The sequence below is a fragment of the Protomyctophum parallelum genome (genome assembly GCF_964188405.1).
Source record: "Protomyctophum parallelum genome assembly, chromosome: 4".
Classification (NCBI taxonomy): Eukaryota; Metazoa; Chordata; class Actinopteri; order Myctophiformes; family Myctophidae; genus Protomyctophum; species Protomyctophum parallelum.
Genome location: NC_139700.1, coordinates 45,252,749 through 45,263,175, shown reverse-complemented (window position 1 = coordinate 45,263,175; position 10,427 = coordinate 45,252,749).

The following is a 10,427-nucleotide window of genomic DNA, read 5'->3' as shown; positions in this document are numbered from 1 at the left end:
GCCCTGGGAGAGAGAGAGAGAGAGAGAGAGAGAGAGAGTGAGAGAGTTGAACATTATAAGGTAGACGATAAAGAGTGTCTGTATGCAGATGACATGACGGTGTGTCCATGTGTCCTCACCGGAGGAAGTGAGCTCAACATGACAGGTATATACAGCACGCTGTGAGCTTGAAAAGGACCCACTAACACAGGGGTCTTCATGTTGCAATTAACTGTGCATGTGTGTGTGTGTGTGTGTGTGTGTGTGTGTGTGTGTGTGCTTGAACTCCATATATGGACATAAAATGGACAAAGACATAATATCTGGGTGGGGCATGCATTTCCAACTTGCACCGTTCCAAGTAGGCCAGTGCTCAATGGGTATGGTGACCGCAGTTGCACCATGTCTGTCTGTCTGTCTGTCTGTCTGTCTGTCTGTCTGTCTGTCTGTCTGTCTGTCTGTCTGTCCGTGTCTAATCCACGTATAACTCAACTTAACTTCAAATGCTACACACGCATTCCACAGTGCTGCAGTGCCCGGTGTCGAGTCGGTCGGACCCACGGTTGTCTATAGAACCGCCCCAAACAAAAGGCCTCTGCCCGGACTCTGGATATGCATGCAGGGCCCTGCCCATAATAATAATTATTATTATTATAAATTGATAAAGAGAAATAAAAACATTTGAGAACCACTGTGCCGTGACTTCTGTGCAGAAAGACTATTCAGGATTCCACTCTGCTCACTCTGATGTATGACCTGCTTTGCTGTTTTCTCTCCATCTCAGATACTAACTTTGTTGAGTCCAAATGTGCACCTGGGGCTGTGAATGTAAAGTTGAGTCGAGGCCATCAAGGTATCCTGCTGCTGAATAATGCAATGAGCCTCATTAATATGCAACGAGCCTCGTTGATTATTAATTAGCCGGGAGCCCGACCCACTGTGCTTTTTGGCAGTAAAGTAAACATATTTAATGACTTTCATATTTCAAGAACAAAACCTATTAAATGGCATCCATATTTCACCAGTGCATGAAAACTAATTTGGAGTTTGGTATTCATGAATAAAATATGATGTGTACGACACAGCGCTGGGGGGGGGGGGGGGGGACAGGAACATGAAGATGAAATATTTACTTAACACACATACCGTGTAAGACTCTTAAAGCATGTCAACACAGCTGTACGCACGCACGCACGCACGTACACATCTTAAATGACAACTCATGTAGAAGAAATGCTGTACATTTTGCATTCAAATGCTAATTGTGCAGAAAAAATAAATGCTGTTTTGTGGAAATTACACATTTTCAAAATGACACGCTCTGTGTGTGTGTGTGTGTGTGTGTGTGTGTGTGTGTGTGTGTGTGTGTGTGTGTGTGTGTGTGTGTGTGTGTGTGTTTGTGTGTCATCAAGGTATTTAGTCTTATAGTGTGTGATTACTGAAGTGTGGCATCACCGTCTGGCCTGGAGTCACGTACGCACACACACACCCAGCACGCACACACACACACACACACACACACACACACACACACACACACACACACACACACACACACACACACACACACACACTCACTCACTCAATCACTTAAGGAACACCTAATTGTTAATTTGACTGTTTTTGAGGGAAACACCATTAGGACCCTACATTTGTCAGTGCCCCCCCACATCTCTCTCTCTCTCTCTCTCTCTCTCTCTCTCTCATTCCTCTTCTCATAGTAGTGCAAATGTGACAGAAGATGGAACGGACGGAGGAACGGAAACAAATAACAACGTACAGTAAGTTAACAGTGGGTATATAATGGCATATCGGGTATATAATGGCATATCGGAATTATGAGCAGACCTCTGCCTTTCTGACTGCTATATCAAATACTACGCAAAATGTATACAAATACTTTTGTACAGGTATGTGAATAGCATTGTAATGCTTATTTTACGCTCCCATCCAGAGTAGTAAAAATGAACTCTATAGTCAACAAATACACGCTGCAGGGCCAAGACCTACGCTGTAGAAGGTATCATTTTTCCTTCAACCGTATACTGTTCGGGGGATACTTATCCGGGGGAAATACATCTGACGGATGTTCCCGGCCTGATGCTTCCACCGACACCGTCTCTGCCTTATAGGTTGTGACCAGGCTTTTCTCTTGGCAGATGAGTATAAGCTTAGGTATTTTTTGTGGCTTTCAGCTTGTTTACTTTTTGTAGAGGGATAGAGTCACAGTAGGCTGCATGACTAAAATGGGGAGAGAGATGAGGGGGGTGACATGCCGTATAAGGGCCGTCGGGATCGGGAGTCGAACCCGCGGCCACACTGCCAGACTGGATTACCAGCCAAGGTGCCTGGACCGCTGAGCCACGGCCCAGGCCAGCCTGCATGGGACAGAGGCTAACAAACATATGATGTGTACTAAGTAGTGACATAAGTATTGAGTGCAAAGAGAACTGAGTATAGTGCAACAAAGAAACTATATAGGAATGATATACTGTAGCCTACATTTATATAGGATACATCTAAACAATGAACCTAGCATCTGTCTAAATTATGTACATTTGTATGCACGCATGCACGCACACACACACACACACACACACACACACACACACACACACACACACACACACACACACACACACACACACACACACACACACACAAACTCTCCTTTTCTCCTCAAAGTCCAATTAAAAGCTCATTTCATCTCACAGCTCGTTTGCTTCTGTCTGATAATCATGATGAATAGGAGACGAGACAGGGAGCCTTCATTAAAATACCACGCCACGATTGGTCCATTTATCTGCATTTAAAATAACACCCTCTCTGATTGGCTCATTTATCCGCATGGCGATGAGCAGCTGGGATTGGAGCACATAGCAGACAGACAGACAGACAGACAGACAGACAGACAGACAGACAGACAGACAGACAGACACCCCTCTCCTCTCCTCTCCTCCGTAATGAATGAATGAAGGTCTCCAGGTGAAATATATATTTAATGAAGGTGTTGTGTTGAGGGATTAAGGGAGTTGTTTGGTAAATCAGGTGCTTGTTAGAACACGGTCTGTTAGACATCGTTCAAATGATTACTGATCAAAAACGCAGCCGTTTTGTTCCACACATGGAATGTGGAAAACATGTTAATTTGTTCAGATGTCAGATGTTGAGTCTGATTTAGTTTTAGTCATAGTCTTCTGAATAAAATTCCATTTAGTCAGACTCATATTTTATTCATGTGAAATATTTTCGTTTTAGTCTATAGTTTAAAGGTTTAGTGAATTGTAAAACAATATGTTTTTCACACTTTTAGACCACATCTGTGGTCATCATATGGGCATACCTAGCAATGGATGCCAAAGAAAATGTTATATATGAAAAGTCCATAAAATAAAAATGCAATTACTTCCTTAAAACGAAGACGTGCTGCGTGGTGACATGTAGAGCTACACATCACTAAAAGCCAATAAAAGCTAATGAATCCAATGAAGCTCGACCATTTTATTCCCATTGCTGCGTCGTCCTCCAAACACAGCTGGTCTTGATTACAGAAGTACTCCGTTTTAATCCCATTCAAGATGACATCCAGACATCACGCTAAAATATGCATATAGGTTGTAATAATAATAATAATAATAATAATAATAATGGATTTTATTTATAACACACTTTATATTCGCAAGAATCTCAAAGTGCTACAGAGTGAATAAAAGCAAAAGAAACAACATACCATTAACACTAGGAAGTCGGAGCAGCCGTTCTGACCGAATTTGAGATTTCAACGTTTATTTTCATCAAACATCTAAAAGAACAGTAACATTAAAACATAAGGGCAAGGCTATAAAAATGCTTTGGTAAAAAGGAAAGTTTTGAGTCCTCTCTTAAAAGTGTCTACCGACTGTGGGGCTCTCAGGTGGGCGGGGAGAGCGTTCCACAGTTCGGGGGCGACCGAGCAGAAAGCCCGGTCACCCATGGTGCGTAGGTTGGTCTTTGTGGGTTTGAGGAGGTTGGTGTTTGAGGAGCGGAGGGAGCGGGTTGAGGATTGAAGGGTGACAAGTTCCTTGAGGTAGGGGGGGGGCGTTGCCGTGGATGCACTGGTGGGTTAGCAGGGAAATCTTGTGTTCAGTCCGGAATGAGATGGGGAGCCAGTGGAGTGAGCGGAGGATAGGTGTGATGTGCTCGTGTTTACGCACTCTCATCAGGATGTGTATAAGGTTAGAAATAATCCCCTGGCTTTGCCCCACGTCTCTCTGTCACTCTGTTTACAAACGACACCGCATGAGACAGACTTTTACGTCCCATAGCCTGGAGGGATGCGACGCTCTGATTGGTTTAGAAACTAAGATTCTGCTGAAACTTCAAAAAAAAAAAGCCCAAATTAACCATTTCACCACATCTTTAAGTTGACTAAAATATCAACAAAAAGGCGAGAAGCGGTGAGGTCGAGTGCACGCATCCGCCTGGATCGACTGACAGGTTTTGCATAGTAATCTGCGACCTATACAGCCGCAATAAGGTTTTAGTAGAGTAAATCTACAGTTGATGAATATGTTTGGCAAGCCTTGATGGCGTCGTAATAACTGACTTATACTTCGCTGTGTGTCGGAAATAGCCGAGCTTGGAGATGGGATACTTTTTGTGTGACACCATAGCGTAAAATAACTGGTCTTTAGTTGCTCTGCTCTCCCTCCCTGACATTTCAGTCTAGTTTTTATGTGTTGAAAAATAATATATATCTAGTTATTCATAGTTTTAGTCATCAAAGCTTAAGTTATATTGCGTTTTTGTCAGCGAAAATACCGTATAGGTATAGGCCACATTTTCCATCGTACTTTTAGTCGATAAGATGAACGCTGTACTGGTTGATAATTCTGGCTATTTCTACAGACATTTCACAGTGTTCTGTTATAGAAAAAATAAAACATCACACAGAGGGAGAACAAGATGTGATGAGAAGTTAATTTAATTGTGTATGACATCCCTGGAGAAACGCCTGCCTTCCACCCTATATACTCCACCCTATATACACGATGATCCAATCTCCTCAACCGTTATGTCATCAAATATTTATATACCGACACCAAAAAAAAGGGAGGGGTGACATGATCCAAAGACAGGAGACCCCTATAGCCCAAAACACACTCTGCTTGATGACCATGACCCGCCAACGGAAGACCCCCGCCACAAACCACACAACACCATCTTCCTTGTATCTTGTGTCATACATTAAAATAAAACACACTACACCAACGCTCTCTGTTCAGACGACAGCAAAACTAAACTAAACTAAATAACAACAATGTTAGTATTTTTTACATTTTCCATTAGTTCTTCCATCAAGATAATTCCTACCATGAAACTCAGTGCCAGACAGACAGACAGACAGACAGACAGACAGACAGACAGACAGACAGACAGACAGACAGACAGAGGTGCGTTTGAACGTCACATCGATGTGTCTCACAATCATTTCTGCGCTATTTGGGTTTCACAGTGTGAACCACTCCACCCTCCCTGGAGCACGCCTCATTAAAGCACATTTAAAATCAAACGCCCCCTTCTCCCTCCGTCTCTCTCTCCCTCTCTCTCTCTCTCTCTCTCTCTCTCTCTCTCTCTCTCTCTCTCTCTCTCTCTCTCTCTCTGCTCTATTTCATGTAGAATTGATGGGGTGTTGCACGGGGGTGTGCGGGCGGGGGGGCGTTGCTCCAACACAGCTGTGATGTGACCATTCATACCAGTATTGATTGGACCACATGGTGTATGACTCGTGCATGCGTGCGTGCGTGCGTGCGTACATGTGCAAAGGGTGATGGTGTCCATGGTCTCTGGGGAAATAAGTCAGTATGATGGAAGGTCCTAACAGCCCCGAGGAGAACATATCGTATACTGCGTGGTTATGGTTAGGAACAGGTCTGGGACCAGCGGCAGAGCAGCGGCGTTCATCTTGGAAAATGAGAATGGAGTCCTTGATTTATCCTGCAGCCAGACGACCATTATTCTACTGTTAACACGTTTAGACCTGAGGACGATTATACGAATACCTTCTATCTAAAGCCTGACAGTTTTCTGAAAAACCTGTTTCTATGTCAGTGGTGCGCAACCGTTTTCATGTAAAGGGCCCCCAAAAATGATACGTAATTGACCCCCATCTGAAAATATGTTTTTCCAGGGACCTCCCCAGAAGCAAAGATTTCAGTTAAAAACGTTCGCTCTGAAAGAATATATACATATTCCAAATGTGCGCCACATTTTCACGATTTTTCTAAAAACGCAGACCTACCAGCATGTAGATCTGCTATTTTTCAATAGCTAAAGTATAACATAATGCTTAAAAAAACACCAAAGGGGGGTTCCCGCCCAGAATGGGTTAACGGCACCCCTTTCACTGTCCTCAATGTGACACGGATGGAAATTGGAATTTTATGGACATAAATATGTCAGATTTGCCGATGGAAATCTGTACCGGTGGGCAATCTGTTGTCCGCCATTGACCGTCTGTCACTCTGAGATGTGATCAAAGTGGTATACCTGTTAAATAACTGTTAAATAAATCTGTAATAATATTCTTTATATATATATATATTTTTTTTAAATACGGCCATATTATTTCAGAACTATCAAAATATGTGACTACATTTGACTGAGGGGCTGCCATTGTATTTTTTTGAAATGTCTTTCTTTTTTTTATAGAGTAATGTCTTGCAGAGAAACAGCAAGTTGAGAAAACAGGCTTGAAAGGTTCACTTCTGTGGTCTCTAACATTACACCTAGCTACATGTTTAGCTAAAGTGTAACATAATCTGTACTTGGTCTGCTCTTTTCCCCCCTCTCTTCCAAATCTCTTGGCTGAATAGCAGATCTAGAAACTAACAATATCAGTAAGCTGGAAGATCGGCTATTTGCGGCAAAGACAATTTGGTGTAGCCAGGGGGGGAAAAATAGTGGTCCAATAAGGATTGCTCTCTGCGGGACCCCAATCAACACGCAGGCAGGTCTGTGCTGAATGTGACAAATCGGCAAAACTGAAGCCGTTTGACTGTTTGACACGACGGTAACGATGTCAGGCGCTCCGTAGGGAAGTGATTCCATGGTCAAACTGTGGTGGACGATGGACTGGACGGCGCTACGTCAATATTAGAGACAGAGAGACGGATACTAGGTCACCATGACACTGTGACCTCTGACCTCCCTGGAAGACGGGTCATGACGGATCACATGAAGCCTGACAACTATTCCAAACAATCTCCAAATAAAATGCTACAGTATGTAGAGCCTGGAACTATACGGGACGACTCCGGAGGAAATCCGATTAACGGAAGCTGTCATTTCCGTTCATATAGCAAAATATATTTTGCTATTTATTTTTTAATTTCCATTTCTGCTAAGGAGGCTTCACATCCGCTTTCTCCCTTAACCGTCTTCCTGCCATTGCCGAAGCCCTTCGGCAATCAAAGCCTCAATTTGATAATACACCTTGCTGCCATTGCCGTAGCCCTTCGGCAATTATACTTTTATAGTGCATATGATCGATCGAGCCATAATGCTACTCACGTTAGCCGGTTAGCTAGCATTGTTGTTAGCACTGCACTGGATCGTTCAGATTAGATCGCGGTCGCCATAAGAATCCATTCTATCCGTTTCTTTCAATCGCCTGTATCTCCTATTCCTTGTCCCAGATGGCATTTTTGGTCAAAACAGCGTTTCTTTGACGGCACAGAGCCGACGTTGTGGAGTGCTATATGTACCGGCAATGATTCGATTATGTAAACAAAGGTTGTCTTGGCAACGTAAAGCTGGCAGGGATAAGCTCACTTCCGGTTGAGGCAAAATGTGGCTTTTCAAAATAAGAGCTCAAATTAAAAAAATGCTGGCATGAATTAGGTCCTAATTTCTCAATAAATGGCAGCAGTAAAAGGGTTAACACCCTGAATGCCCGGGGGTTATTTAATCCATTAAATCATAGCTCGATGTAGCCAAAACACTCCCGAGGCGATCGACAACAACGGGAGGTATGATTAATTCTAACGCGACTAGCGACGGGACTGCGATGGGCCGTCTAACACATCATCTTTGCTTAGAATTGGACGGAATGATTTAGATCAAGAGTTATTCACATTTTAAGATTTTCGGTCTCGTCGGCTCGATGGCGTCCCACCGGGAAATAACATTGAATGTTGCGCAACAGACGTTTCCAGCCTGTGGAGCGATGCGATCGGTTTTGATATCAATAAATCTCCGACCTTTTTATCAATCTACGTCCTGAGCGCAAACTAATTGATTGAACGGGGAACTCCGCCCTTGCCGCTCGGGGTGTTAATCATCAACAGAGCTTCCGGTCAACAGTCCTGCCACGCGAGAGTACACACATGTTGACGTGACGCACCAATCCGTGAATCAGACCATTTTTGTTGACCAATCAGGGTAGCGGGTATACAAACCGCATCTACCCAAATACACACATTATTTGTGCGTTCACCGCTAGCCTGCGGGGCACCATTCCATTTCGGGTTCATGAACCGGTCCGGGAGCGGATGATATCGCTATGTCATGTTGTGGTATTGTTTTGTAGTCCGCAATCTTCCGGAACTTCCTTTTCCATCAAAGTGATTTTTCTCAAAAAAAGCTGCAGGCTACGAGAACTTTTATTGTTATTCTTCCGGTTTGAGGGAAAAGGAAGTTCCGTTTGATTGTTCCTGCCTGCTGACTACAAAACAATACTACAACATGACGTAACGATATCATCCTGATGACTACAAAACAATACTACAACATGACGTAACGATATCATCCTGATGACTACAAAACAATACTACAACATGACGTAACGATATCATCCTGATGACTACAAAACAATACTACAACATGACGTAACGATATCATCCTGATGACTACAAAACAATACTACAACATGACGTAACGATATCATCCTGATGACTACAAAACAATACTACAACATGACGTAACGATATCATCCTGTCGACTACAAAACAATACTACAACATGACGTAATGATATCATCCTGATGACTACAAAACAATACTACAACATGACGTAACGATATCATCCTGATGACTACAAAACAATACTACAACATGACGTAACGATATCATCCTGTCGACTACAAAACAATACTACAACATGACGTAACGATATCATCCTGATGACTACAAAACAATACTACAACATGACGTAACGATATCATCCTGTCGACTACAAAACAATACTACAACATGACGTAACGATATCACCCTGATGACTACAAAACAATACTACAACATGACGTAACGATATCATGCGCTCCCGACCAGATCATACGGCACTTTTGGAACAGAGACCAGGCTTTCCTCCGAGGTGGAAGGCCTGGTGAGGCGAGACCAGCAGGCTGAGTGTTGCAGATGTTTGTGATTATGTGTGTATGTTCCAGTTCAAATCCGGGCTCCCCCAGAGTTAGTGTCGAAGTGTCCTTGAGCAAGAAGCTGAACCCCTAATTGCTCCCGATGCGCAGGTTGGTTCCTTGCATGGTTTCCTCTGCCATCAGTGTGTGAATGTGTGTGTGAATGGGTGAATGTAATGCACAATCTATGCAAAGCGCTTTGGATAAAAGCGATATATAAATGCACAATTTACCATGCATGTGTGTGTGTGTGTGTGTGTGTGCGTGCGTGCGAACAGATGGCTACACCATCAACAGCGGCTTAATTACAGCCCAGGACTCGTTCCTTTTCAATTAGCACTAACGAGACAAGTGGCTGGAGTGCGTGCGCAATCTGTGCGTGCGTGCGTGGCTGCGCGCGTGCACACACACACACACACACACACACACACACACACACACTCTCTCTCTCTCTCTCTCTCTGTGGTTACAACATATACACTGATGAATAGTGCATTGTATAATGAGATTGATTGATAGATTTTTGCTCAGCCCTTATGGACATACAGGACACTTTTCCTATTAATTTAATATAAACAATGAGCCAGTATAAATTCAACCTGGTACTCAACCCAATAGAACCGACATGACAATTCACAAACAATGATCGAACAAATACGTTGAAATAACCACCTAAAACACCCAAGCGTATGCATACTGTACGTATCATCGCTGTATTTATTTATTTATTTATTTATTTATTTATTTATTTATTATTTTTAAATATTATTTCAAGAAATCAACGCTATATTAAACACCCTTTACGTATGTATATTTATATTATTAAACCTATGAAAAGTGTTTTAAACGCTTCAGAAATAACCTCTCAACTCCATTGCATCGTGAAGCTGCGTCTATGAAAGCAACTAACTCCACCCCCTCTCTCCCCTTGCGTGTTACAGAGAGCTGCTGCAGCCAGACTCACAGAGCGGAAGATAAACACACTTTAGCCCCCGTAGTCTGTTAAAAGTAACTATGCTCATGAAACCTATAGCACTGCACTATCATTAAATGA